Raw genomic sequence first — 25,450 nt, forward strand, 5'->3', positions numbered from 1 at the left:
CATAGGTCCTCAAAGAGGGCACCGATAGTTCCATTTGGGGGGTTACAGGGTCACCCATCGACTTACCAGGGGGTCGTCTGTCAGTATCGCCTGAGCTGGTGGAGTTCCCAACCTCCCAGAGACAGGCAGGGCGAATTCTACAACCTCCAGACTTTCAGCGATGTCTCTCGGGTCCTCGGAACTGGTTTCATTACCTCCTTCTTCAGGGTTCCTCTGAGGCTGTGGTTGTGTTTATTGGACTGGCATGCCACAGCTTGGTAGACTTCCTTCCCACCTCTGACACATGTTTTGGTCCTGGTGTATTTTTTTTTTTAATATAATTTTATTAAACATTATTACCTTTAAAAAACAGAAAAAACAATACTGCGACATAAATACAACGACATAAGCAAGACAAATCATACATAACATATAAAGTAAACATACAGATACAAATGCCGTTTAGACATACAACCCCCCTCCCCCCCCACGGTGACAGTCATTCACAGCCCAGTTTTTCTTTCTTTCCTTCATTATTAGGTCTCTAAGCCACATCTTCTCATTGCAGATCAGGGATCTATTACAGTACCTATGTTAACTTTCCCCATTTTAAGTCCCTGCTGTTCTCCTAGTCGCCCACATATACCATAGGTTCCAGCTAAGATAATGTTCTGTTTCTCCTGGTGTATTTTTTTATGTGGGGGATGGAAGGACTAGCCATGTCTGCTGGCCCTCCAATATCGGTCCCAGGCAAGATCAATCTCCACTTCCTCCGCCAACACATACCAGTGTTGTCAAGCCTCGTTTCCTTGACATTTTTTGAGGGGGGGGGAATAATCATTTTTATCCATCCAGCCGTACATCCTATCCCATGCACATATTCCCTTCGCCAGGAAATACTTAAAAATAATTTTTTAAAAACCTGGCCATTTATTTGGTGGATGTTGCCTTGTCCCATTTGCTTATCTCTTTGCAAATGTATTTTGGCTTCAGATTTTTAGAAATGTGCAAGGTTAAGAGTTTATTTATATATTTATTCATTTTTGGGATTTTTTGCTTTTCCTCAGGGACATCCAAGTAAAAACTCTTCTTTTTACCCTAACCCTAACCCCAACCCTAACCCTAACCCTAACCCTAACCCCAACCCCAACCCCAACCCCAACCCCAACCCCAAACCAAAACCTAAACCTTAACCTAACCCTAACCCTTAACCTAACCCTAAAGCTAACCCTAAACCTTAACCTAACCCTAAAGCTAACCCTAAAGCTAACCCTAAACCTAACCCTTACCTTAAGTTGAATCGGCTTGCTTTCAACGCGCTATTTAAAGCGCCCGTCTTTCTCCGCGCTGGCTGTTGTCGCCCTGTTGATGACGTCAGCGACGCGTTTAATTGGCGCAGCTTAGTCGAGCGCGGTTTTGACAGGTCACGATAATGTATAACCCTAAGAAGATATTACAAAGATATCTTGTGGTTGATAAATAATTTTGAATAAGGAAGTAATTAAAAATTGGTATATATATGTAGTGACTATTTGAATATTTTGTTGAAAAATGAAGGAATAAGATCTCTGTTTGAATGTACGATGTACAAGGACAATAATGACCATAAGCAGACTCGATAGTTGATTGCTGGAATAATGCATAATTGAAAACAGTGATATACAATATAAATGGTTGGTAAATCTCTTTCATAATGGGATTTGTGATTATATAAAGGTATACTGTTATCAAATAGACAATCAAGAATGTAAGGGAATTAGGTTTATTGAAAAAAAAACAATAGTACTAATTGTAATTGAACATATACTGTACAATGAAAGTGAGGTATTTAGTTATACTAGATGAAAAATCTATGATGATAAATGCTATTTGAGAATATGGATGCAAAAACACTTGTAACCAAACGACATGCTGTATGCGATGTCAGTCCCAGCTTTTCATGACCTTCAGGGCGAACTACGGATTTAAACGGCAGCCCAATAAGCCAGCATTATTCCTTAGGTCCTCAAAGAGGGCACCAATAGTTCCACTTGGAGGGTTACAGGGTCACCCATCGACTTACCAGGGATCGTCTGTCAGTATCGCCTGAGCTGGTTGGAGTTCCCAACCTCCCAGAGACAGGCGGGGCGAACTCTACAACCTCAGACCTTTCAGCGACGTCTCTCGGGTCCTCGGAACTGGTTTCATTACTTCCTTCTTCAGGTTCCTCTGAGGCTGAGGTTGTGTTTATTTTACTGGTAGACTGGAAGTCTACCAAGCCACAGCTTGGTAGACTTCCTTCCCACCTCTGACACATGTTGTGGCCCTGGTGTATTTTTTTATGTGGGGGATAGCAATAGCAATAGCAGTAGACTTATATACCGCTTCATAGGGCTTTCAGCCTCTCTAAGCGGTTTACAGAGAGTCAGCATATTGCCCCCAACAATCTGGGTCCTCATTTTACCCACCTCGGAAGGATGGAAGGCTGAGTCAACCCTGAGCCGGTGAGATTTGAACCGCTGAACTGCTGATCTAGCAGTAGCCTGCAGTGCTGCATTTAACCACTGCGCCACCTTGGCTCATATGGAAGGACTAGCCATGTCCGCTGGCCCTCCAATATCGGTCCTGGGCAAGATCAATCTCCACTTCCTCTGCCAACACATACCAGCGTTGTCAAGCCTCGTTCCTTGACATTTTTTTGAGGGGGGGGGGAAATAATCATTTTTACCCACCCAGCCATACATCCTATCATGTGCACATATTCCCTTCCCCAGGAAATACTTAAAAATAATTTTTAGAAAACCTGGCCACTTATTTGGTGACGTTGTCCTTGTCCCATTTGCTTATCTCTTTGCAAATGTATTTTGGCTTCAGATTGTTTGGAAATGTGCAAAGTTAAGGATTTATTATTTATTTATTTATTTATTTATTTATTTATTCATTCATTCATTCATTCATTCATTCATTCATTCAGTCATTCATTCATTCATTCATTTTTGGGATCGTCTGCTTTTCTCAGGGACATCCAAGTAAAAAATCTTCTTTGAGATAAAAGAAAAATGTCATGCCTCTCATGAAACTTAGGCCTTATAGGAAGAATAGAAAGTGAAAGAACTTCATAGCTGGAATAGATTTGAGTAACCAAGTTGCTTAATTGTTGTCTATTACCACTCAGTCTCAAGGGATCATTTCTTAGGTCAAAACTCAGGGCACACACAGAACAGAAACCGGATGAAACAGTGAGCTGAATTCTTTACTTTTTAAAAAAAGGGAGAAAAAAGAAATTATCCTTAGCAGAAGTAGATCTGTTTATTTAATGTCGGTGTTTCTGCTTTGAATGTTTGAAATTTGAGAACTTACCTGGGAAAACATCCTACCATCATATAGTGTATCAAATCTAGGAAAAGTTTGATTTGCTGATTGCATGAATGTAGCAGGATGTTATGGTTTGGCTGGTATAAATGATATCTCTGTTCCTACCACCCCTCTACCAAAACAAAAAGGAATTAAAAATAGTCCTGGGTTTGCACAACAGCCCCTAACCATAAATTAGCCGAAGTAGCGGTCCCGGGCAAGATCAATCTCCACTTTCTCTGCCAACACATACCAGCGTTGTAGGGTTTGTGGGATCTTGCACAAGATGTAGGTGTGGTAGACATTGTAGTTGAGGCCATCTTTGAAGCAGTCATGAGGATGTTTTGGGCTATGTGGCCACCAGAATGTCAACTTTCAGAACTCCTGGATGTACTTGGCTACCAACTGCTGCCCTTGGGTGATGGCCTTTATCTGGATCAGAGCCTTGAACTTGGCTACTGGCTCCTTGAACCATTGGTGAAGGGCTCCCATAAAGAGATCATAGTTCTGCAGTTGGGGGTCATTGTTATTGTGGAGGGAGACCATCCACTCAGCCACCGTCCCTCCAGAGCCATGACTACTCATCTAATTTGGGCTTCTCCCATCTACAATTCACTTCCATACTCCTGCATATATACCGTATTTTTCAGAGTATAAGACGCACCAAGGTTTTGAAGAGGCAAATTAAAAAAAAAATTTTTTTCACGCTCTGCAAAGCTCCCCAAAATGGCCCATTTTTCATGAAAACGGGCCCATTTTTTAAAAAAAAGGCATGAATAGCCCTTATGAGGCTTGTAGAGTGCACCTGGGGAGTTGGGGGGGTGGGCAAAAACAGAGCAAAAAAGGGCCCATTTTATTTAAAAAGGACATTAGGAAGCTTATAGAGTGCTCCTGGGGGCTGGGGGGGAAATTGAGCACAAAATGGGTCATTTTTGCTCATTTTTGCCCTCCGTAGCCCCCAGAACAGGGCTGGGTTTCGACCGGTTCGCACCGGTCCCTGCGATCCAGTTGGTCGCCGAACCCGGAAGTAAGTAACTTCCGGGAACGGCGAAGCCCCCCCCCCCCCCGCCCCCGCGCGCCCGCACACCCGCGCCCGCTCCTTACCCGTTTTTTTTCAAATTTCGCGCTTTCCACGCATGCGCAGAACGCCTGCGCGATCCTCCAGGAGCAGCTGGAGCATCGCGCAGATGCTAGTACTCATGCGCGTGCCGCGTGCGTGCATGAGGATGCTGCGTGCGTGCACACGCGCGCCGCGTGCGTGCATGAGGACGCCGCCGGCCTCGTTCCAACCGATCCGGTTGGAACGGGGCGAGAAACCCACCCCCTGCCCCAGAAGCTCTCTGAAAGCCTCCTACAAGCTATGCAGGGCCATTTTGGTTAAGGGACGGGGTTTCAGGGGCCAAAAATGCTGTATTCAGTGTATAAATTGCCATGACCCGTCAAAACCACAGAGGACAAAATCACGCTCGACGAAAGCGCGCATGTGACGTCATCACAGCGCGACGAAAAAAAATTAAAAATTTAAATAAAATTAAAATTAAAGCAAGCCGATTCACATAAAGGTAAGGGTTAGGTTTAGGGTTAGGGTTAGGGTTAGGGTTAGGTTAAGGGTTAGGGTTAGGTTTTAGAGCGTTAGGGTTACGTTTAGCATTAGGTTAAGGGTTAGCGTTAGGTTTAGCGTTACGTTAACGGTTAGGTTTAGGGTTAGATTTAGGGTTAAGTTAAGGGTTAGGTTTAGGGTTAGGTTTAGGGTTAGGTTGGGGGGGTTAGGGTAAGGTTTTCGCTTTATTTTTACATTTTTCGATCACAGCGCGATGTTTTCGTCGCGCTGTGATGACGTCAAATGCGCGCTTTTCGTCGAGCGCTATTTTGTCCTCAAGGTCAACTCAGCCTTCCATCCTTCCAAGGTGGGTGAAATGAGGACCCGGACTGTGGGGGCAAGTTGCTGACTCAATTTGCTAAAAAAATTGTAAACCGCTTAGAGAGGGCTGAAAGCCCTATAAAGCGGTATATGTCTAATAAATAAATAAATAAATAAATAGCTCCAGTTCCCTCCAGCTCACTAGTGCATTGCACTAACCTTGAAGTCACATGATTGCAAACACTCACATTTATGACAGGTAACAGAATCTTGTAGCCATTCACTGATCTTCCCTGTCTCCAGTTTTGGACATCAATTGGAAAAGATGGAGTTGTTTAACAACGGAAAGAAAAATGGTTGTAAAACAGAGTCTGGTCATTTGATGATTCACTTAATGACCACATTGCTTTGTGACCAAAATTCTGGTCCCAATTGTGGTCATAAGTTGAGGACTATCTATAATGATATATATTTGCTCATAGCCTCGTTTCCTTGACATTTTCTTTGGGGGGGGGGGAAATAATCATTTTTACCCACCCAGCCATACATCCTATCACGTGCACATATTCCCTTCCCCAGGAAATACTTTAAAATATTTTTTTTAAAAACCTGGCCACTTATTTTTGGATGTTGTCCTTGTCCCATTTGCTTATCTCTTTGCAAATATATTTTGTCTTCAGATTTTTGGAAATGTTCAAGGTTAAGGTTTTGTTATTTATTTATTCATTTTTGGGATCGCCTGCTTTTCTCAGGAACATCCAAGTAAAAAGTCTTCTTTAAGATAAAAAAAAAATCTCACACCCCTCATGAAACTCGAGCCCTGATAGGAAGAATAGAAAGTGAAAGAACTTCACAGCTGGAACAGATTTTGAGAAACCAAGTTGCTTAATTGTTATCTACTACCACTCCGTCTCAAGCGATCATTTCTTAGTCGAAACGCTTCGGAGAAGACACAGAAACTGGATGAAACCGTGAGTTGAATTCTTTACTTTTTAAAAAAAAGGGGGGAAAAAAGAAATTATCCTTAGCAGAAGTAGATCTGTTTATTCCCAATGTCAGGTGCTTTCTGCTTTGAATGTTTGAAATTTGAGAACTTAACTGGGAAAAGGTCCTACCATCATATAGTGTCTCAAATCTAGGAAAAGTTTAATTTGCCGACTGCGTGAATGTAGCAGGATGTTGTGGTTTGGCTGGTAAAAATGATATCTCTGTTCCCACCACCCCTCTATCAAAACAAAAAGGAATTAAAAATAGTCTAGGTTCTGCACAACAGCCCCTCACCATAAATTAGCCAAACCTGTTTTAAACAAACAATATTGTGCAAACTCAAAAGATGAGGGAAATTATGACTCTCGGTCAACCATGAGATTTGTCTATCAAGTGAAGATTGTTTGAATGAGAAAGTCAAAAGGGACAAGATATCATTATAGAGAACGGCCATTGCCACACGCGGCTACTGATATCCCTAATGAGATTTCAGAAAGCTTCATGGTCTTGTAACATCCACATATAACCCTGCGTTCAACACAGGTGAATTCTTTACTTTTAAAAAAAAAAAAGGGGGGGGGAGAAATTATCCTTAGCAGAAGTCCCACGCTAAATCGTCTATGTTTGTTTGATATGCTTAACCATAAACTAACTAGATTAAGTTTTTTACAACTTGCTTGGGCTGATGCAATGGGCTGATTTGTGTATTAGGTTACGGTTTGAAGTAAAATTGTGTATCGGGTTAAAGTTTGAAGCAAATGCTGTTGTTGTCCTGATGTTTTTGGAAATATAACTGTAGAGATCAAGTTTTATCTAGTGGTGACTCACTTCAAAGATACCTCAATTTGTTGGAAAACTGTTGGGAAGTTTAGATCTGAAGGTAAGTGGAAGGGAAGGTATACCACATGTTTTTATTAATTTATCCGATGTTTCCATTCTGGGTTTGAAACCCCCCAGATGTGGAGTAATTAATTTAAAAAAGGCAAATTTGAACTCCTCTAGTAGTTACTTACAGAGCAATGGCTGCTCAGTGTTGGTTGCAAGTTTTTTAAAAAAATGTTTTATTAACAAACATGTAAAATACACACACACAAAACTTAGATGTACACCACATTTACACAATACAATACGAACAGGAGCTTCCTGTTCTTTCTAATAGCAATTATCATCGATACCGCTCACCTTATATTATTTCCCCTTCCATTGTATTTCATTTGGATTTCACCATTCTTAACCCTCTTATTTTACTCATAACTATTATTTTTTGAGTTTGTTACATTCCTTCATTGATTCTTGTTTCTTTCCTCCATCCACCTATACCATTATCCCATATCTGGTAGAATTCTGATTCTTCTTTCCCTGGATTTCTTTAGTTAGTTTGTCCATTTCAGCACAATCCATAACCTTTCTTTTCGTTTTTTTGTTGCAAAAGAACTCTTTTTTAAATTTTATCAATTTCATATATACATTCACAATTATATGATCTCATAACTGTTATTAATAATATGTATTTATAACAAATTTTTCCCTACAGTTGACAATATACTTGAAGATTGCTTTCTTACCATCCCATAGATCAATCTTATCTTACAACAGTCCTACTTCTTCTTCCTCCCTCCCTCTTTCCTTCCCTCCTTTCTTCTCTCCTACTCTCCTTCCTTCCCTCCTTCCTTCCCTCTCTCCTTCCCCCTTCCCTCCTTCTCTCCGTCCCTCCTTCCTTCCTTCTCTCCTTTCTTCTCTCCTTCTCCTTCCTTCCCCCTTCCTTTCCTCCTTCCTTCCCCCCTTCCTCTCCTTCATTCCCTCCTTCCTTCCCTCCTTCTTTCCTTCCTTCCTTCCCTCCTTTCTTCTCTCCTTCTCTCCTTCCTTCCCTCCTTCCCTCCTAGCTTCCCTCCCTCCTTCCCTCCCTCCTTCCTACCCCCTTTCTTCTCTTTCTTCTCTCCTTCCTTCCTTCCTTCTTTCCTTCCTCCTCTCCTTTCCCTTCTCTCCTTCCCCTTCCTCCCCTTTACCCTTCCCCTCTTCTTCCCATTCCTCCCCTCTTTCCTACTCTTACATTCCCTCCCATTCTTCCTCTGCCTTTCCCTTTCTCCTATTCCTCTCCTTTCTCCTCTCCTTTCTATCTTTCCTTCTACTCCTCCCTCCATCCACTCTATCCGTTGTTGTGTTTACATATTCTCCTCTTCAGGGGATGACCTGGTTCTCTTTTTTTTCCTTATTTGAAAGTTATATAAAAAAGGCAAGATTTACAAAATACAAGATACAAAAATAGATAAAGCTCTTTACATATTTTCATCTCCCATAGCTCATCTCGCCTTACCTAGTATAAGACTAGGTTGCTAATTCCATGCAGGTAGTTATAACGGATTTCCTGTCAGCTTTTCAAGTTTTTCCAAAGTTATGGTCTAATGGTATTACTCGACAGTGAATTCTCACCTCTAACACATTTCTACTCTCATTTGTCCCTCTGTCTTTGTGTATTGTTTATTTGAGTTGTTACTTAGATCATTTTAAGTTAGTCAGCTATCTCCTTTTATATCTGAATCCTCACTGTCTCATCAAGCCATTTGTATAATTTCTCCCAGACTTTGTAAAAGTCTGTGTCTTCTTTTTCATTAATCCGCATTGTCAATCTGTTCATTTCCGCTAATTCTAAGATTTTATTCATCACCATTGTGCTAGTGGGGGCATTTTCACTCTTCCAGCACTGCACGTAAGCGATCCTTGCCGCCGTCAAGATGTGGACAAGAAGGTATTGATTGGTTTTACCTATTTTTTGATCTGTTATCCCTAATAGAAACATTTCCGGCTTAAGACTTAATTTAATTGACATGATTTCATTCAGCCATCTTAGCGTTCGCTTCCAATATGTCTTAGCCACTGGACACGTCCACCACATGTGGTAGTACGTGCCCAGTGTTGTTTTGCATTTCCAGCATTTGGCCGATAATTTTGAGGAAATTTTGCCAGTCTTGTCGGAGGGAGATGCCAGCGATAGAACATTTTGTTTATATTTTCTTTATAGGCCGTCGACTTCGTTAATTTCAGGTTCCACTCCCATACCCTTTCCCAGTCATCCAGGTCAATTGTGTGGCCAATATTCTGGGCCCAGGTTACCATGACTTCTTTCACTCTTCCTGCTTCCATTTTTCGGATCAGCAAGCAGTTATATATTTTCGAGATTAATTTCTCGTCTGGTCCTATAAAGATTTTATCCAATTCCTGGTCCTTGTCCTGAAAGCCAAATTGTGCTAGATCTGATTTGTATTTATTTTGTATTTGAAAGTATGGCTACCAATCAATATTTATTCCCATTTCAGCCAAATTTTCCTTGGAATTTAGTCTATTTTGGTCTTCTAACAGCTGTTTGTAAATAACATTTTGTCAAAATTTATCAGATTTGGGTATATCAGGGCTTCTGTCGGGGATATCCATTTGGGTAGTTGGATATAGAATTTCCTTCTAATTTCCAGCCAATCCTTAATCAGTACCCCTCTTAAATGGTGTCTTCTAAAATAATTGTGGACTTTGTTTCCCTCACACCATAAGTAATTGTGCCACCCCCATTGCAAGTCGTGGCCCTCTATCGTTAGAATTCTTTTGTTGGTTAACATTACCCACTCCTTTATCCACATTGTTGTTGCTGCTTGATGATATACTTTCCATTCCGGTAGGCCCATTCCACCTTGCGCTCTTTTATCTTGAAGATGCTTATATTTTATTCTAGGCTTTTTGCCATTGCACACAAAATTTCGTACCATTTTATCCAAATCGTTATAAAATTTTTCTCCTAATTTGACCGGTGCCGTTTGAAATAAATAGAGTATTTTTGGCAAGACATTCATCTTGATTATTGCAATTCTTCCCATCAGTGATATTTGTAGCTTCGACCAATTTTTTAAATCTTTTTGGATGTTTCGTAATAGTTTATCATAGTTATCTTCTTTTATAGAAGAGCATTTCGCAGATAGCCAAATCCCTAAGTATTTGACCTTTTTAGTTACCTTTAATTCCATTGCTTTCTCTAGTTCTTCTATCTGTTTTTGGGAAAGTTCTTTATAATCATTTTTGTTTTTTTCCTTATTTATTTTTAATCCGGCCACACGTCCAAAGTCCTCAATGTCCTTCATTAATTTCGGTCCTGAGATTAGAGGGTCTTCCACAACAAAGACCATGTCATCAGCGAAGGCCTGTGTTTTATATTGTTCTTTTTTTATGGTCAAACCCCTAATTTCCTGATTTAATCTTATCTGATTTAGGAGTACCTCTAAGGACATAATAAATAGTAATGGGGAGAGCAGACACCCTTGTTTAACACCCTTTCCGATTCGTACCCTCTCTGTTAATTCTCCATTAATTATAATGTTTGCTAATTGCTGTGAATATACAGTTTCTATAATCTTAATAAATTTGTCGCCAAATTTCATCATTTTAGTTGTGTGATTAAAAAATTCCAATCTAAGACTTCCTGGGAGGAGCCTACTGGTGAAGGCAGCAAAAAAATCAGCTGCCTCCGAATTCCTGGCTACGTACCTGTTTAGAGGATCTTCCATCTGACGTCTTATCAGGTTTTCTTATCCTTCAGGCAAGAGGGAAAGAAGAAACTGTTTTGCTGGCAAATGCTCTTCGATTTTTGCAGCTTTTGTGCTTGCAAGGAAAGGGGGGCTAGCCAAGGCAGAACGGCTGTCCGTGCTGGGAACTTCAAACTGCCTTGTGCAGGACAAAGTAGGTCTCTCCCACTCTGCTCTAAGTTTTGTTTGATTTAATCTTATCACGAGCTGAATCCGTTTACTGCGAGGACAATAATTGCTTATCAACATTTTAGCTTCTTCTCTTTTTCTCCTCCGAAAAATTATTTACTCAGAGGCTTTTAAAATGGCGCCGAGCAGGCTGGTTTCTCCGGTAATAACGAACACTTTTTGCTAATTCTCACAAGACTTCAAAAGAATTCAAAACAAAAGAGATAGCTTATCATATGTTTTGGTTTCACAATAGAAGAATTTTACTCCTTCATTAACTTTGCTTATTTGGAAGTTAAATGGTGACGAATCTGTTGAACGGTCTTGTTACAATGTTTACTCACTGAAACTTTTGCCAAGCCTTAAACTTCAAAATAAAAGCCTCTTTACTTAAAGCTGCATATTTAGGCAATAGAGTTTTATTAACTGCAGGCAGACAAATTTTGAAATGGCCTCAAAACCAAATATTAACTTGAAGTCGTCACCCTCCACTTCCAGGGGCACATCCTCAGTGCCTGGCACAAAGCTGCAGCCTCCGCTTCCTACGCCCCCTGCTGGGGATGTGTTACGAAAGAATTTTTTCTGAGTAATCTAAGCGAGGCTCTTAATGCACAGACAATTAAAATGGAAGATAAATTTAGAGATAATAGAGAGGAGGGAAAAGAGGAAATAAAAGAAATGAAAGAAGAAATTAAAAGTGAAATTAAAAGTGAAATAAAAGGACTTAAACAGGAGTTGTATGAGAAATTTGAGGCTAAGGTTGATAAAATTAGAGATGACATGCTGAGTCTTGTAACTGTATTAACAGAACATATTTCTGGAGTGGAAGATACTCTAGAGGTTCTTAATGATGCCAATGCTAACTTGACATTGAAAACAGAGGTGGTGGAACAAAAAGTGGAAAATGCTGAAAAAGAAATTATTATGATACAGTACCGACAAATGGAGTTCGCATTAAGAGTAAGGGGGCTGCGTGAGGAGAAACAGGAGAACCTGAAACAGATCCTATCGGAAGCTTTTGACCGCCTGATGGGAAGACCAGGGACCAACCAAGGCTGGCAAATTGACAAAGCTTACCGCGTTAACTCCTGGCTGGCAAAGCAGAAGCAGCTTCCTCGAGATATCGTTATATATTTTACTACAAGAGAGTTCAGAAATATGGTACTGCAAGCGTCTTATAACACTAAGCTTCAAATTGGCGGTGAAGACCTGGCTGTTTTGAAAGAGATACCACCTCAAATGTTAAGAGCCAGAAGAGACTACGCTTTTTTGGTCGAAGAACTCAGAAATCGTCAGATACAGTATAGATGGGATGCACCATTCGGCATCATATTTACATTTGATAAGCAAAGGTACCGCCTCAACTCTGTATGGAAAGCCCGAGATTTTTATTATAATATATTGAAGGCCGGACACCCTGCACCATCTGGACCTAGAGAAAGACCACAAGAAGGACAGGATAGACAGCAAACTATACAACCACCAGACAAGATGGAGCATCTCTCTTCTCTAGAAGTGCAAGGTGCTATGGAACCAAGACCTAGCCGCATGACTACTAAACGTATGGAGAAACAAGCTAAGAAGCAACAGTATCAACAATCATCGGCCATCGATCAAGGAACTACAACAACAAATCTGGAAGCAGTGGGAGGAGCTAGACCTAAGGTTAAACAGGCCGTGCAGGAAGCTCTAAAAATGCTTCAACCAACCAAAGATGACAACTAAGATTTTAACATGGAATGTCAACGGACTGAACTCTCCACAGAAGAGGAAGAAAATATTTCATTATCTTAAACAGTTTAAGAACGATGTAATTTGTTTGCAAGAAACTCATATCAAGTCAACTGATCAAAAATATTTGATCAACTCAAAACTTGGTCAACATTTTGCAGCTTCTGCTATGGAAAAGAAGAATGGTATAGTTGTATACTTAAGAAAAGATATGAAAGCTGAATTAATAGAAGCAGATCCCTTCGGAAGATATATTGCTTTAGACTTAATCTTAGAAGGGAAAAAGACATTACTTTTGGGAATTTATGCTCCCAATCAACAGCAAGATAGATTCTATAGAAATCTTCATGCTAAATTAGTACAGTGGGACTATAGTTCCTGTATACTATTGGGTGACTGGAATGGAGTGATAGACACTAAGAGAGATAAGAAGATTCCCGCCTAAATACCAAGATGCGAGCAAAGTTACCCAAATCTTTCTTTGACATTATGGATGATTTCGAATTGAGAGATATCTGGCGAGAAAGAAATGCAGAGGAATATGACTTCACTTTCTTCTCGGACAGGCATCAATCCCTTTCAAGGATTGATTTTATTCTAACCACTAATGATTTGCTTTCTAGGGTCAAGAAAACAAAGATTGCAGCTAGAGTCCTTTCGGACCATAACCCAGTTTGGATGGAGTTGGGAAGGGTAGTGCAGGCAAGAAGGTTTTGGAGACTGAATGAAAATTTATTTAGATATGAAAACTATATTAATGATTGTAAAAAATTACTATCTGAATATTTTGTTTTGAATATGAATAAGGGTACATCTATGGAATTTGTATGGGATGCAAGCAAAGCGTATATGAGAGGAGTTTTGATGAATATAAATAAAACACATAGAAATAAGCAAGGGTTAAAACGAACAGAACTGGAAGAGGAAATTAAGAGAAAAGAGCTGGAGTTAACAAGGAAACCAGACGATACAAAGGTTAAGGAAGCTATTAACATATTAAAATCTCAATTCGACATGTTGATCTCTGACCAGGTAGCTACTAATTTATTATATGCAAAACACAATACTTTTTGTAATGCAAACAAACCTGGCAGATGGTTAGCTTATCAGATTAGGAAAAAAAGGAAAACTCGAAATATATCTAAACTGATTTACAGAGGGAAGGAGGTGTTCCAACAGGAAGAGATTCAAAAGGCTTTCTGGGAATTTTTTACAGAACTGTATAAAGGGGATAAAATTAATGGTTTAGACATAGACAAATATTTAGACAAGGAGAAAATACCTTCAGTTAGAGAAGAACACAGGCAAAAATTGAATCAACCAATAACCTCGGGGGAAATCCTGCAGGTAATTAAGCAATTAAAGCCAGGGAAAGCACCAGGTACAGATGGCTTGACAGCGGTCTACTACAAAAACTTACAGTTAGAAATGGTAGAACCTCTTAGAGAATTATTTAATATGATTCAAACGGAAGGTAAAGTCCCTCCATCTTGGAAGACAGCGTTTATATCTTTGATACCCAAAGAAGATCAAGATACTACTCAACCCAAAAATTATAGACCCATTTCATTACTGAATGTAGATTATAAAATTTTTACTAAAATATTAGCAAATAGGTTAATGTTGGTCATTCAACAATTGATACATACGGACCAAACAGGTTTTATACAAGGGAGACAGATGAAAAGTAATGTTAGATTAATTATTAATGCATTAGAATATTTGGGAAAGAACAACCAGATCCCTGCTGCGTTTATATTTTTGGATGCTGAGAAGGCCTTTGATCGAGTTAATTGGCAATTTCTGTTGAAGATACTGCAAAAAATGCAGATAGGAGATAATTTTTTACAGTCAATTAAAGCAATATACCAACAGCAAACAGCACAAATCATAGTCAATGGAAGTTTGACAGACTCTTTTCAAATTGGAAAAGGTACAAGACAGGGCTGTCCTTTGTCCCCATTATTGTTTATTATAACTTTGGAAGTATTGTTGAATAAAATACGGGGCTTGGATGGTTTAAAAGGGATCAAGATTAGGCAGCAAGAATATAGAGTCCGCGCTTTTGCGGATGATTTGGTCATAATATTGGAACAACCGCAGGAATCCAGTATGGTTTTAATGAATATGATTAATCAATATGGTCAAGTGTCGGGCTTTAAAATAAACTTAGGAAAAACGAAAATATTAGCTATAAATATGAATATTAAACAAAAGGAAGAATTAGGAGTGATGCTAGGATGTGAGGTAGTTAAAAAAGTCAAATATCTTGGAGTTAACATTTTAACTTCAAATGGGAAATTATATAAGCATAATTATGAACCACTTTGGTATAGCATACAGACAGAGATGAAAAAATGGGAGAAATTGCACTTATCTTTGCTGGGTAGGATAGCGGCAGTGAAAATGAACATTTTACCAAAATTTTTATTTCTCTTCCAAATGTTACCTATACTTAAAAAAGATGCGAACCTTTTAGAATGGCAGAAGGGTATCAACAAATTTGTGTGGGCAGGAAAGAAGCCGAGGGTAAAGATGAAAATAATGCAAGATGTACGTGAGAGAGGAGGATTGAAACTACCTAATTTAAAACTATATTATGATGCAGTGGCATTATCTGTAATTAGTGATTGGATTCATTTAACTAATGATAGAATATTGAACATTGAGGGACACGATCTGGTATTTGGTTGGCATGCTTACCTGTTATTCAACAAAAAATTGGATAAGACCTTTAAAAGTCATATTTTAAGAAATGCTTTATTGCGGGTCTGGAAGAAATATCAATATAAATTAAATGACAAGATACCCATGTGGGCAATTCCTAGACACGCAATTGAAAATATGAATACAGCACAAAAACAGGACAGAATTACTTACAGACAGCTTCTTACCTCGGAAAGGGGGGTATTACAATTAAAATGTTTAGAGGTATTAAAAGAGGAGAAGGTAGTTCAAACATGGTTCCAGTATGGGCAATTACAGGCTAGGTGGAAAATAGATCAAAAAATTGGTTTTATTCAAGTTGAGGATAATCTGTTTAAACAAATAAGAGATCAAAGCTTAATGCATATAAAGAGGATATATAATGTATTAATACAGATGGATTCGGAAACAGAATTAGTTAAAGAATGTATGATAAAATGGGCTCAAAATATTGAGGAACCAATAATGTTGGATACATGGGAAAGAATCTGGGTAAGAAATGTGAAATTTACACAAGCTCAAAATCTGAGAGAAAATTTTTACAAGATGTTCTATAGATGGCATTTAGATCCTAAAAAGTTGGCTTCTATGTATCCGAATGTACAGCCTAAATGTTGGAGGTGTGGTTCTCTCGATGCTACATATTATCATATATGGTGGACCTGCCAAAAGGTTAAGGCATTTTGGATAAAAATATGGTGGGTCATGCAAAATGTTTTAAAAGAAGGATAAAGTTTAGTCCTCAGTTATTTTACTAGGTATATGTACTGATTTTACAGTGGTAGAGACCAATTTGACTCTGCACCTGATAACTGCAGCAAGACTGTTGGTGGCGCAATATTGGAAGAAGGAAGACTTGCCTACAATCCAAGAATGGACATTGAAAGTAACAAACTTAGCTGAAATGGCTAAAATATCGGCATATCTCAAAGATCATTCAAATGAGAGATATAAACGAGACTGGAAAAAATGGATTGACTATATACAAAATAAATACGGGACTAAGAAATTCCAGTTAGCCTATGCTTAAGATCAGAAATGATTTAAACTGTTAAAAGTCAGTTCAGTAAGAAGAAGCTAAGGTCAATCTAGAATGTCATTAATTTCTTTATTTCTTTTTTCTCAATAGATTTTAGACTGTGTTAGTTAAAAATCCATACCGTGTACGGGTTCTGGGAAGTCGGGGGGGGGGAAGGAGGAGGGGGGTGGGGGGGTGGAGGAAGGGAGGGATACACACACACAAAAAAAAATTGTACTTCAATGTCTTAATGATTGACAAATGATGACATATTTGTGTTTTTTTTTTTTAAAGAAAAATAAAAAAGTTGAAATACGAGAAAAAAAAAAAATTCCAATCTAAGTTGTCGAATGCTTTCTGCGCATCGACAAAAATTAATGCTAATTGTTTCTCAGATCTTGTTTCGTAGAATTCCAGGGTGTTAATTATTATTCTTGTATTGTTCCGAATGTGTCTTTTAGGAAGAAAGCCGTTTTGGTCCGAATGGATGTTTTGATTTAATATTATTTTTAATCTTTCCGCCAAAATTGATATAAAAATTTTGTAATCCGCGTTTAACAAGGATATAGGTCTATAGTTTTGGATTTTACTACTATCCACCTCTTCCTTTGGTATTAGGGTAATGAAAGCTTCCCCCCATGATTTTGGAACCTTACCGTTTTGTAGTGCCTCATTAAATAATTCTAATAATTTGTCTTCTACGGTATTTTGGAGTTTTTTATAGAATTCCGACAGAAGCCCATCTGGACCAGGTATTTTATTGTTTTTTTGTTTTTGAATGGCCTTTTTCAATTCCTCTTGTGTAATTTCCTTGTCAAGCATCTCTCTCATCTCCTCCGGCAAGACTGGAAGTTTCTGTTCTATTAGGTATTTTCTGATGTCTTGTTCACTAATTTCGTCCGGTTCATATAGTTTCTTATAGTAGTTCTGTACAATCTTTTTCTTTTCCCCTATTTCCTGTTTCAAGTTCCCCTCCTCGTCCCTCAGTTGTTTAATAGTTCTTTTTGCATCATCTTTTCTTATTTTGTGAGCCAGCCATCTCCCAGTTTTATTTGCGTGTTCAAAATAGTTCTGCTTCATTCTCTTAATGTTTTGTGCTACTTCCTCTTGAGAAATCAGATTTATTTGGTGTTTAATTAACTCTCCTTTTTCCCTGTATTTAATATTGTCTGGCTCTTTCTGAATCAGCAGTTCTATCTCTCTTAATTCTTTGTTCAATGTATTAAGTTTTTCCCTATGCATTTTATTTCTTCTTGCTATATAGGCTATTGATGTTCCCCTCACGACTGCCTTCATCATATCCCAGACTTTTTGTATTGATATCTGCTCTTTACCATTTTCTTTGAAAAAGTATCCCAATTCCTTTTCTATTGATTGTACAAATTGTTTCTCTTGTAATATGTTCTGGTTTAGTGTCCACCTAGGTTTTATCCTTGTCTTTCCTTTCCATTGCCATAAAACTGGATGATGGTCGGCCCACTTGTTTGTTGTTATTTCAATATTTACAGTATCCATAAGTAGTGCCGGGTTTGACCAGACCATATCAACACGGGACCAAGAATTATGTGGTTGAGAGTAGAATGTGTACTGTTGTATCTTGTCATTCATTGTTCACCAGACATCATAGAGGTCTAGTTCCTTCACCATATTTGCATAGGCAGTCGGTAGTTTCCTTCTAGTACTTTTCTTGTGTATACCCTTGTAATCCATTTTACTGTCTATTACTGCGTTGAAGTCCCCTAGAATACATATATTTTGCCACTTTATTTCATTTATCCTCTTGTGTAAATTTACGTAGAATCTTTCTTGTTTTTGGTTTGGGGCATAAATTCCAACTAGTAAGATATTTTTCCTACCATTCGTTATCTCCACCATTAATATTCTACCCTCTTTATCTGCATATTTTAATTTTGGGTTCAACCATTCTTTTATATACATCACAATTCCCCTTTTTCTAGTTTGTACTGACGAACAAAATGCTTTACCTAATTTTGGGCATTTCAACAGGTTATTATATTTCTCTTTAATGTGGGTTTCCTGAAGACAGATTACATCTAACTTTTGTTTCAATAAATCCAACAGTACACGCTTTCTTTTTGATGTTATGTTAAGACCATTTATATTTGCTGATAGTATATTCGTTTCCCATTCCTTAACTCCTTTACATGTTGTTTGCTTTGAGGGCACCTTTAGATCTTATCTCAATTGGTGACCTTGCTCTTGATTCTTCTCTGCCATATCTCTCTCGCTCTCTGACCTCTCTCGTCTCTTGCTCCTCCAGTTGGGATTCAGTTATAATATTTTCCTGTCTTCTACTTGAGGTTCCTTCTTTATTAAACCTCTCTTCATCTGCAAATAAAAGTTCCTGGAATTCTTTCTTATTATTTCATCTTCGCTTGGAGTTAATTTGTTTTTCCATTTCTGGGCAAAGGCAATCCTTGCCATCGTAATTATATGTCGTATTAAGTACTGGATTTCTTTTTTGTATTTCACAGACATCATTCCTAATTTAAAAAAACTTCAGGTTTCCATTCTATTTTACCCCTGTTATTGCCTCCAGCCAATATTTGATCCTTTTCCAAAAATTTTTAGCCTCCTCACAGGTCCACCATAAATGGTAATATGTTCTGTGTATTGATTCGCATTTCCAACCTTTTGGGGAGGTATTTGTTAAGAGTTTAGCTAACTTTGTTGGTGCCAGGTGCCATCTGTAAAAAATTTTGTACTGGTTTTCCTTGTATGCAACTGATAGTGTCATTTTTAAGTTTGTTCTCCAAAAGCAATGGCATTTTTAAATCATCACTATTAGGAAGTGATAGGTTCCACAGGCTGACTTAATGCTTCTGGTGTATATGTCTGAGCTGCTTATTAAAATAAGCTAAAATCAATAAAACAGAATTATGTTTTAGGATAATATAGATACAACAGTTTGTTTATTGACCATTCAAAGTTACAACAGTACTAAAAAAAGTGAGTTATGACTAGGTTTTTTCCCCCCACGCTTACGACCATTGCTGCATCCCCATGCCCACATGGTCAAAATTCAGATGTTTGGCAACTTGTTCATATTTATGATGATTGCAGTCTCCCAGAGTCCATGGGATCCACTTTTGCAATCTTCTGGCAAGCAAAGTCAATGGCAGAAGCCAGATTCACTTAACAAGCAGGTTACTAATGTAACAACTGCAATGATTCAATTAACATCTGTAGCAAGAAAAGTTGTAAAATGAGGCAAAACTCACTTAACAAAATGTCTCACTTAGTAGCATAAATTAATGTTTGTAGCCTTCCGTCTTTCTTTCCTTCCTTCCTTCCTTCCTACCTACCCACCTACCTACCATGGTGATGACGTGGTTAGAATGTAGTACTGCAAGCTACTTCTGCTGACTGCCAGCTGCCAGTAGTTTGGCAGTCCCATTCTCACTGGCTCAAGGTTCACTCAGATTTCCATGCACCCCTGGGAGGTAAAATGAGGACCCAGATTGTTGGGGGCAATATGGTGACTGTAAACCGCTTAGAGACAGCTGTAAAGCACTTTGAAGCGGTATATAAGTCTAAGTGCTATTGCTGTTGCTGTCGCTATTCCTTCCTTCCTTCCTTCCTTCCTTCCTCTGCCTTTCATTCAGGAATTGAAGATGGTATGTAGAGTGTTTCCTCCTCTGATTTTTTCTCTTTATGGTACTAATGACTTCATGGATTGGACTAAAAGAGAATGTGTGGCTTGACCTGTTATGGGTTAGCTGGATCATGTCAGCCCAGATGTGGGTTGACTACTATGTTTTCCCCAAAATAAGACTGGGTCTTATATCAAATTTTGCTCCAAAAGACGCATTAGTGCTTATATTCTGGTTAGGTGTTATTTTTGGGGAAAGACAGTACTAAATCCATCTGGCTGGCTGACAACCTTAACTGGGGCTTATATTGGGGGTAGGGCTTATAAGCAACCTGAAAATCATGCTAGGGTTTATTTTCCAGTCTTTTTTTGGGGGGGAAACATGGTATAGGGATAGTTCTCAACAACCATTCATTTAGTTGTAAGTTTGAAGTTGCAACAGCAATTTAAAAAAATGGCCCTCGCCCTTATGACCGTCACAACATCCCCAGGGTCTCATGATCAAAGTTTAGGCATTCGGCAACTGAGGTGTTTTTATGATGGATGCAGCATCCCAGGCCAGGTTGACCACCTGTTGTAACCTTCCCAGGTGACTTTCAACAAGAAAAGCTTAGATTGACTTAGGAACAGGACTGAGCTGCTGGGGGTTTGCACAGGTTTGGAAGAACCTGATTCTGTGCAGTTCGGAGAACCCCCAAATCCCACTGCTGGCTGGCCCCACCCAACCCTCCCCTCCCAGGAGTCCCCACATGATCCATTTTGGATGTAGGGCACGCACAGCTACCGGAAGTTTGGGAAGGCCAGAAATGGGCCTGTTTCCAGCCTCCAGAGGGCCTCTGGAGCCCAGAGGAGGCCATTTGGAGCCAAGGTGGTGCAGGGGTTAGAGTGCAGTACTGCAGGCCACTTCAGCTGACTGCTATCTGCAGTTCGGCGGTTCAAATCTCACCGGCTCAAGGTTGACTCATCCTTCCATCCTTCCGAGGTGGGTAAAATGAGGACCCAGATTGTTGGGGGCGATATGCTGACTCTGTAAACCACTTAGAGAGGGCTGAAAGCCCTATGAAGCGGTATATAAGTCTAATTGCTATTGCTATTTCCATCCTCCTGGAGGTTTGAGGAAAGCCTCTGGAGCTTGGGGAGGCCAAAAATGCCCCCCCCCTGCTGTGGTGCAGGAGGCCAACTAGGCCACACCCATCCAGCAACCGGGCAGAGAACCCCTTGCTAACATTTTTGAAGCCCACCCCTGCTTAGGAACCACATGATTTACTCACCATGGCAAAAAAAAAAGGTCATAAAATCAGGCATAGCATGCTTAATTACAACCTGGCTTAGTGATGGAAATTTTGATTCCTAATTGTGGGTGTAAGTCAAGGACTACCTATATGATGTCTTCACAAAGCATGCCTTGGGATGACAGATGAACTGAATTCATAGGATGCCTTGGATAAGATCTGAGTTTGGGATCAAGATTTCTGATGTCTGAATTTCTGTGCAACTATATGGTAATCTCGGCTGCTCTGATGCCTTTTCCCCCCTAATATACTTCACGGGGTTATTGTCGAGATAAAATTGGACAAGATAATAAAATCAAAGAGTTGAGATAGGACCAGGCAAGTGAACAATAAAACAGATCTATGTAATCTGGAAAGGGATCGAGGAAGATAACATATTGGAGTTCGTTTAGGAAAACTTTCCATCAGATTATGCTCTAGTTCCTTAAAGCCAAATTATACAACAGGCTGTCACTTAGGAACAATAGCAACTGTAGTCCTTATACATTTGGTAGCTATACAGCTGGGAAAAACCTGTTGAAGGGACCAGAGGTGTTTGAATCACGAGGATGATGTCGGATGAAATCTGCGAGTCCACTTTTATCTCACTTTCTTGCAGCTCCTAAAATTGGAAAGGAAGAAGAGGCTCTTAGAAAACAGTAAATGTGCCTCTTTTGTTGTGCATACATTGCTCAGAAATGCATGCAGCCACTGACTTTATTTAAGCATGGCCTTCAACACCCTGTAAGATTTTTTTGGGGGGGGGAAAGGGAGGATAGGAATTTAAAAGCACTACTATCTTTTTAATGGTTTTCAGATCTTTCCAGAGCAGTCAGCGTTTTCAGTTCTTTTAGACACAACTCTGTAAAAATGTTGTTTAGACTCCAAAAAAGAATGCAGAGAAGAAAAACAAAGATAATTAAGGGACTGAAGGTCAAAACATAATGAAGAACGGCTACAGGAACCCGGCATGGCTAATCTAGGGAAGAGAAGGACTAGGGGAGACTTGATAGCAGTGTTCTAATTTTTGAGGGGCTGCTACAGAGAGGAGGAGGTCAACCTGTTTTTCAAAGTACTTGAAGGCCGGACAAGGAATAATGTATGGAAACTGATCAAGGAGAGATTCAACCTAAAAGAAAACGAGAAATTTTATGACAGAACCAGAATTGGGTAGGTTCCTACTGGTTTGAATTGGTTTGGCCGAGTAGGTAGTAACTCAGCTTGCCACCACCCCCCAACCAGTACTATCAGCAGGGCCGCCATCTTGTTTTTCAATTCTGCGCATGCGAAGAACAATTTTCATTGCAGAAATGCAATTTTTTGCCTTTTTCTGTGTGCTTGCGCAGACTTTTTTAGTTGAAAATGCACACACCTGCGGAGTGTGTATTTGACATGCACATGCGAGAAGTGAGCCGGCACAGCAACCTACCCCTGGACAGAACAATTGACCAATGGAACAGCTTCCTTTCAGAAGTCATGGGAGCTTCATCCCTGGAAGCTTTCAAGAAATGACTGGACTGCCATCTGTCAGAAATTGCGTGGCGTCTCCTGCTCGGGAGTGGGTGGGTTAGACTAGATGACCTACAGGGTCCCTTTCAACTCTGGTATTTCTAGTGCACTGGGGGATTTTAAGGGACAGAAATGATGGTTTATAGTTTTCTGATGCTTAAAGGATCCATTTTGTCCCAAAGGTGATTTTTTTTTTCAAGGGGCAACTGGGTTTTGGGGGTTTTTTTCCTTTGGAAAAAAAGCACTTTTGGGACAACCATGACCTAGATCAGTGTTTCTCAACCTTGGCAACTTGAAGATGTCCAGACTTCAACTCCCAGAATTCCCCAGCCAGCATTCGCTGACTGGGGAATTCTGGGCATTTGCTGGCTGGGGCATTCGCTGGCTGGGGAATTCTGGGAGTTGAAGTCCGGACATCTTCAAGTTGCTAAGGTTGAGAAACACTGACCTAGAAGATTGAAAATCTCCATAGAGATCCAATTTGTCCTTAAAACTCCCCAAAAGTCGATTCTTTGGACTTCACCTCCCTTGTTTAATTTTTTTTTGATGTTCCTCAAAAAATCTGGGGCTGTCCTTGAGCTGGTAGACATTTAGCACCCTTCAAATGCTTTAGGTCATCCCACAATGATAAATCTTTGGCCCCCAACTTTGCTTCAAGAGCTGCTATTAATGTTCGTCACAAGAACTGGGGCTGTTCTTGAGACGATAGAAGTTTTGCACCCTTGCTTTAAGTAGCACACACTCTTCCTTCTCTTGACATTTGAGACCAAAATCAGCACACTCCATTCCACCACCCAAGGGAAGATCTATCTGACCCGCTTTGTAATTATCATCTATTTTATTTCTCCCCCACCTCCCGAGTGTCAAACTCGACCACGTCACATGATATGACTTTTTTTTGCCTTTGTGGAGCTGGGGTGAGGGTGGCATTACACGTGACACATCTGGCCTTCAGGCCACCAGTTTGATAGCCCTGCGGCCTAACCTCTCTATCCTAGCAGATGAAAATCTGGCAACATCTGGCTTCCTGTGACTGGAAAATAGGCAGGATTATCCATTATATCAGTGTACAGATTTTACAATTCATTCGAACTTATCACAGCCCTGAAAAAAAGTGACTCATGTCCGTTTTTCACACTTACGACCGTTGCACCATTCCCATGCTCAAAATCCAGACACTTAGCAACGGACTCATTTTTATGACGGTTGCAATGCCAGGGGCTGAAACCTTTTCAAACCTCTCACAAACGAAGTTGACGGGGAAGCCAGATTCACTTAACAGCTGTGTTACTATCAGAACAGCTGCAGTGATTCACTTAACAACCGTGGCAAGAAAGGTTGCAAACTTTTGACAACTGTCTCGCTTAGCAAGAGAAGTTTTTGGGCTCAATTGTGGTCGTATGTCGAGGACTGCCTGCCTGTCACAGGTCAATTAGAAATTTTGATGCGGGTTTTGCCAAATCCTTGTGCCTTTCCCTTAAAGACTATTTCTAACCTGTTATTCTCTTTCAGGAAATCAACTGGACAAACACGAAATCAACTGAGTCCTGCTTTCTCAGGGCAAGGAAGCTGTGAATTATTATTTAAGTAATAATAAATATATAGTAAAGGACTATCTAAACAAAAAGGCTTCTAGCAGCGGCTAAGGTGCGGTGAGAGGCCAGCAGTAGTGGGATTCAAATAATTTAACAACCAGTTCTCTGCCCTAATGACCATCTGGGTAGGTGGGGCTTGGTGGTCATGTGACTGGGTGGGCATGGCCAACTCAAGGTCACTCAGGTTGATGGACTTAGCTGTTACAATGTAATAAGGGTTAACTGGAGAGGCAGTTTCTGTAAGCAGGTCAATAAAGATTAGGATAGAAACAACACTAGAATGTTTCCTTCCTGTTTTCCTTACAGGATTAGTCCTGTAAAGTGGGAAAAAACCAAAAGGAGATTTCTTTCAACAACTGGTTCTCTTGAATAGGTGCAAACTGGTTGAATCCCACCACTGGAGGCCAGGATGAATGGACAATTCAAGATGGGACCATCAAGTCCAGTTCGAAGAGGCAAACTTCAGGAGGTCTGTGATGAAAAAGAGCCGAGCGGGCCTAAATACAAAAATCCAACCAGCGTAGCAGCATCTGTTACGCAGCTTCTGTTCATCACTTCTGGGGAGCAAAAGTTGTGGAAACAGCTTCTGGAGGTCCTGTCTCCATCCCTTTGGGAAGTTAAGGTTTCAGGAGGCCCCCAATGCGATTTGCCAGCCATTTCTTTCACTGGCTCCCCCGAGGTGGTTTGGAGAGCCAAAGAATCCCTCAGCAAATTACTCATTTACGTAGGCTCCCAGATTCAGGCCAACCAGATGGATGTCCCACACCTCAAAGCGGTTGGGTTCTTCCAACTCCAGAAGGGATGCCACCTTTTCCTTTGGGAAGGAGAAGCTTCTCACCTCAGGGCCGATGCCGTGGTGAGGATCGGCGGCAACAGTGGGGGCCTGGACTGTGGAAATGCCGTGCTCGCTCAGAGGGTGTGGAGCCCAAAAGGGTATCTCTATACAAATTTGGATGTTCATTTCTCATCTCCACCCTCAGCTGAAGTAGCAGCCGGGATGATAAAATTGGCTTTGGAGGCCGCCTGGCAAAAGCACTTCCAGTCTGTAGTTGTAACCTACTCAGGTCCTACAATCTCTGCAACCGAAGCTGAGGTAATTGTTCTAGCAATGGAG

The sequence above is a fragment of the Thamnophis elegans genome, chromosome Z (genome assembly GCF_009769535.1).
Source record: "Thamnophis elegans isolate rThaEle1 chromosome Z, rThaEle1.pri, whole genome shotgun sequence".
In the NCBI taxonomy this organism is placed as follows: domain Eukaryota; kingdom Metazoa; phylum Chordata; class Lepidosauria; order Squamata; family Colubridae; genus Thamnophis; species Thamnophis elegans.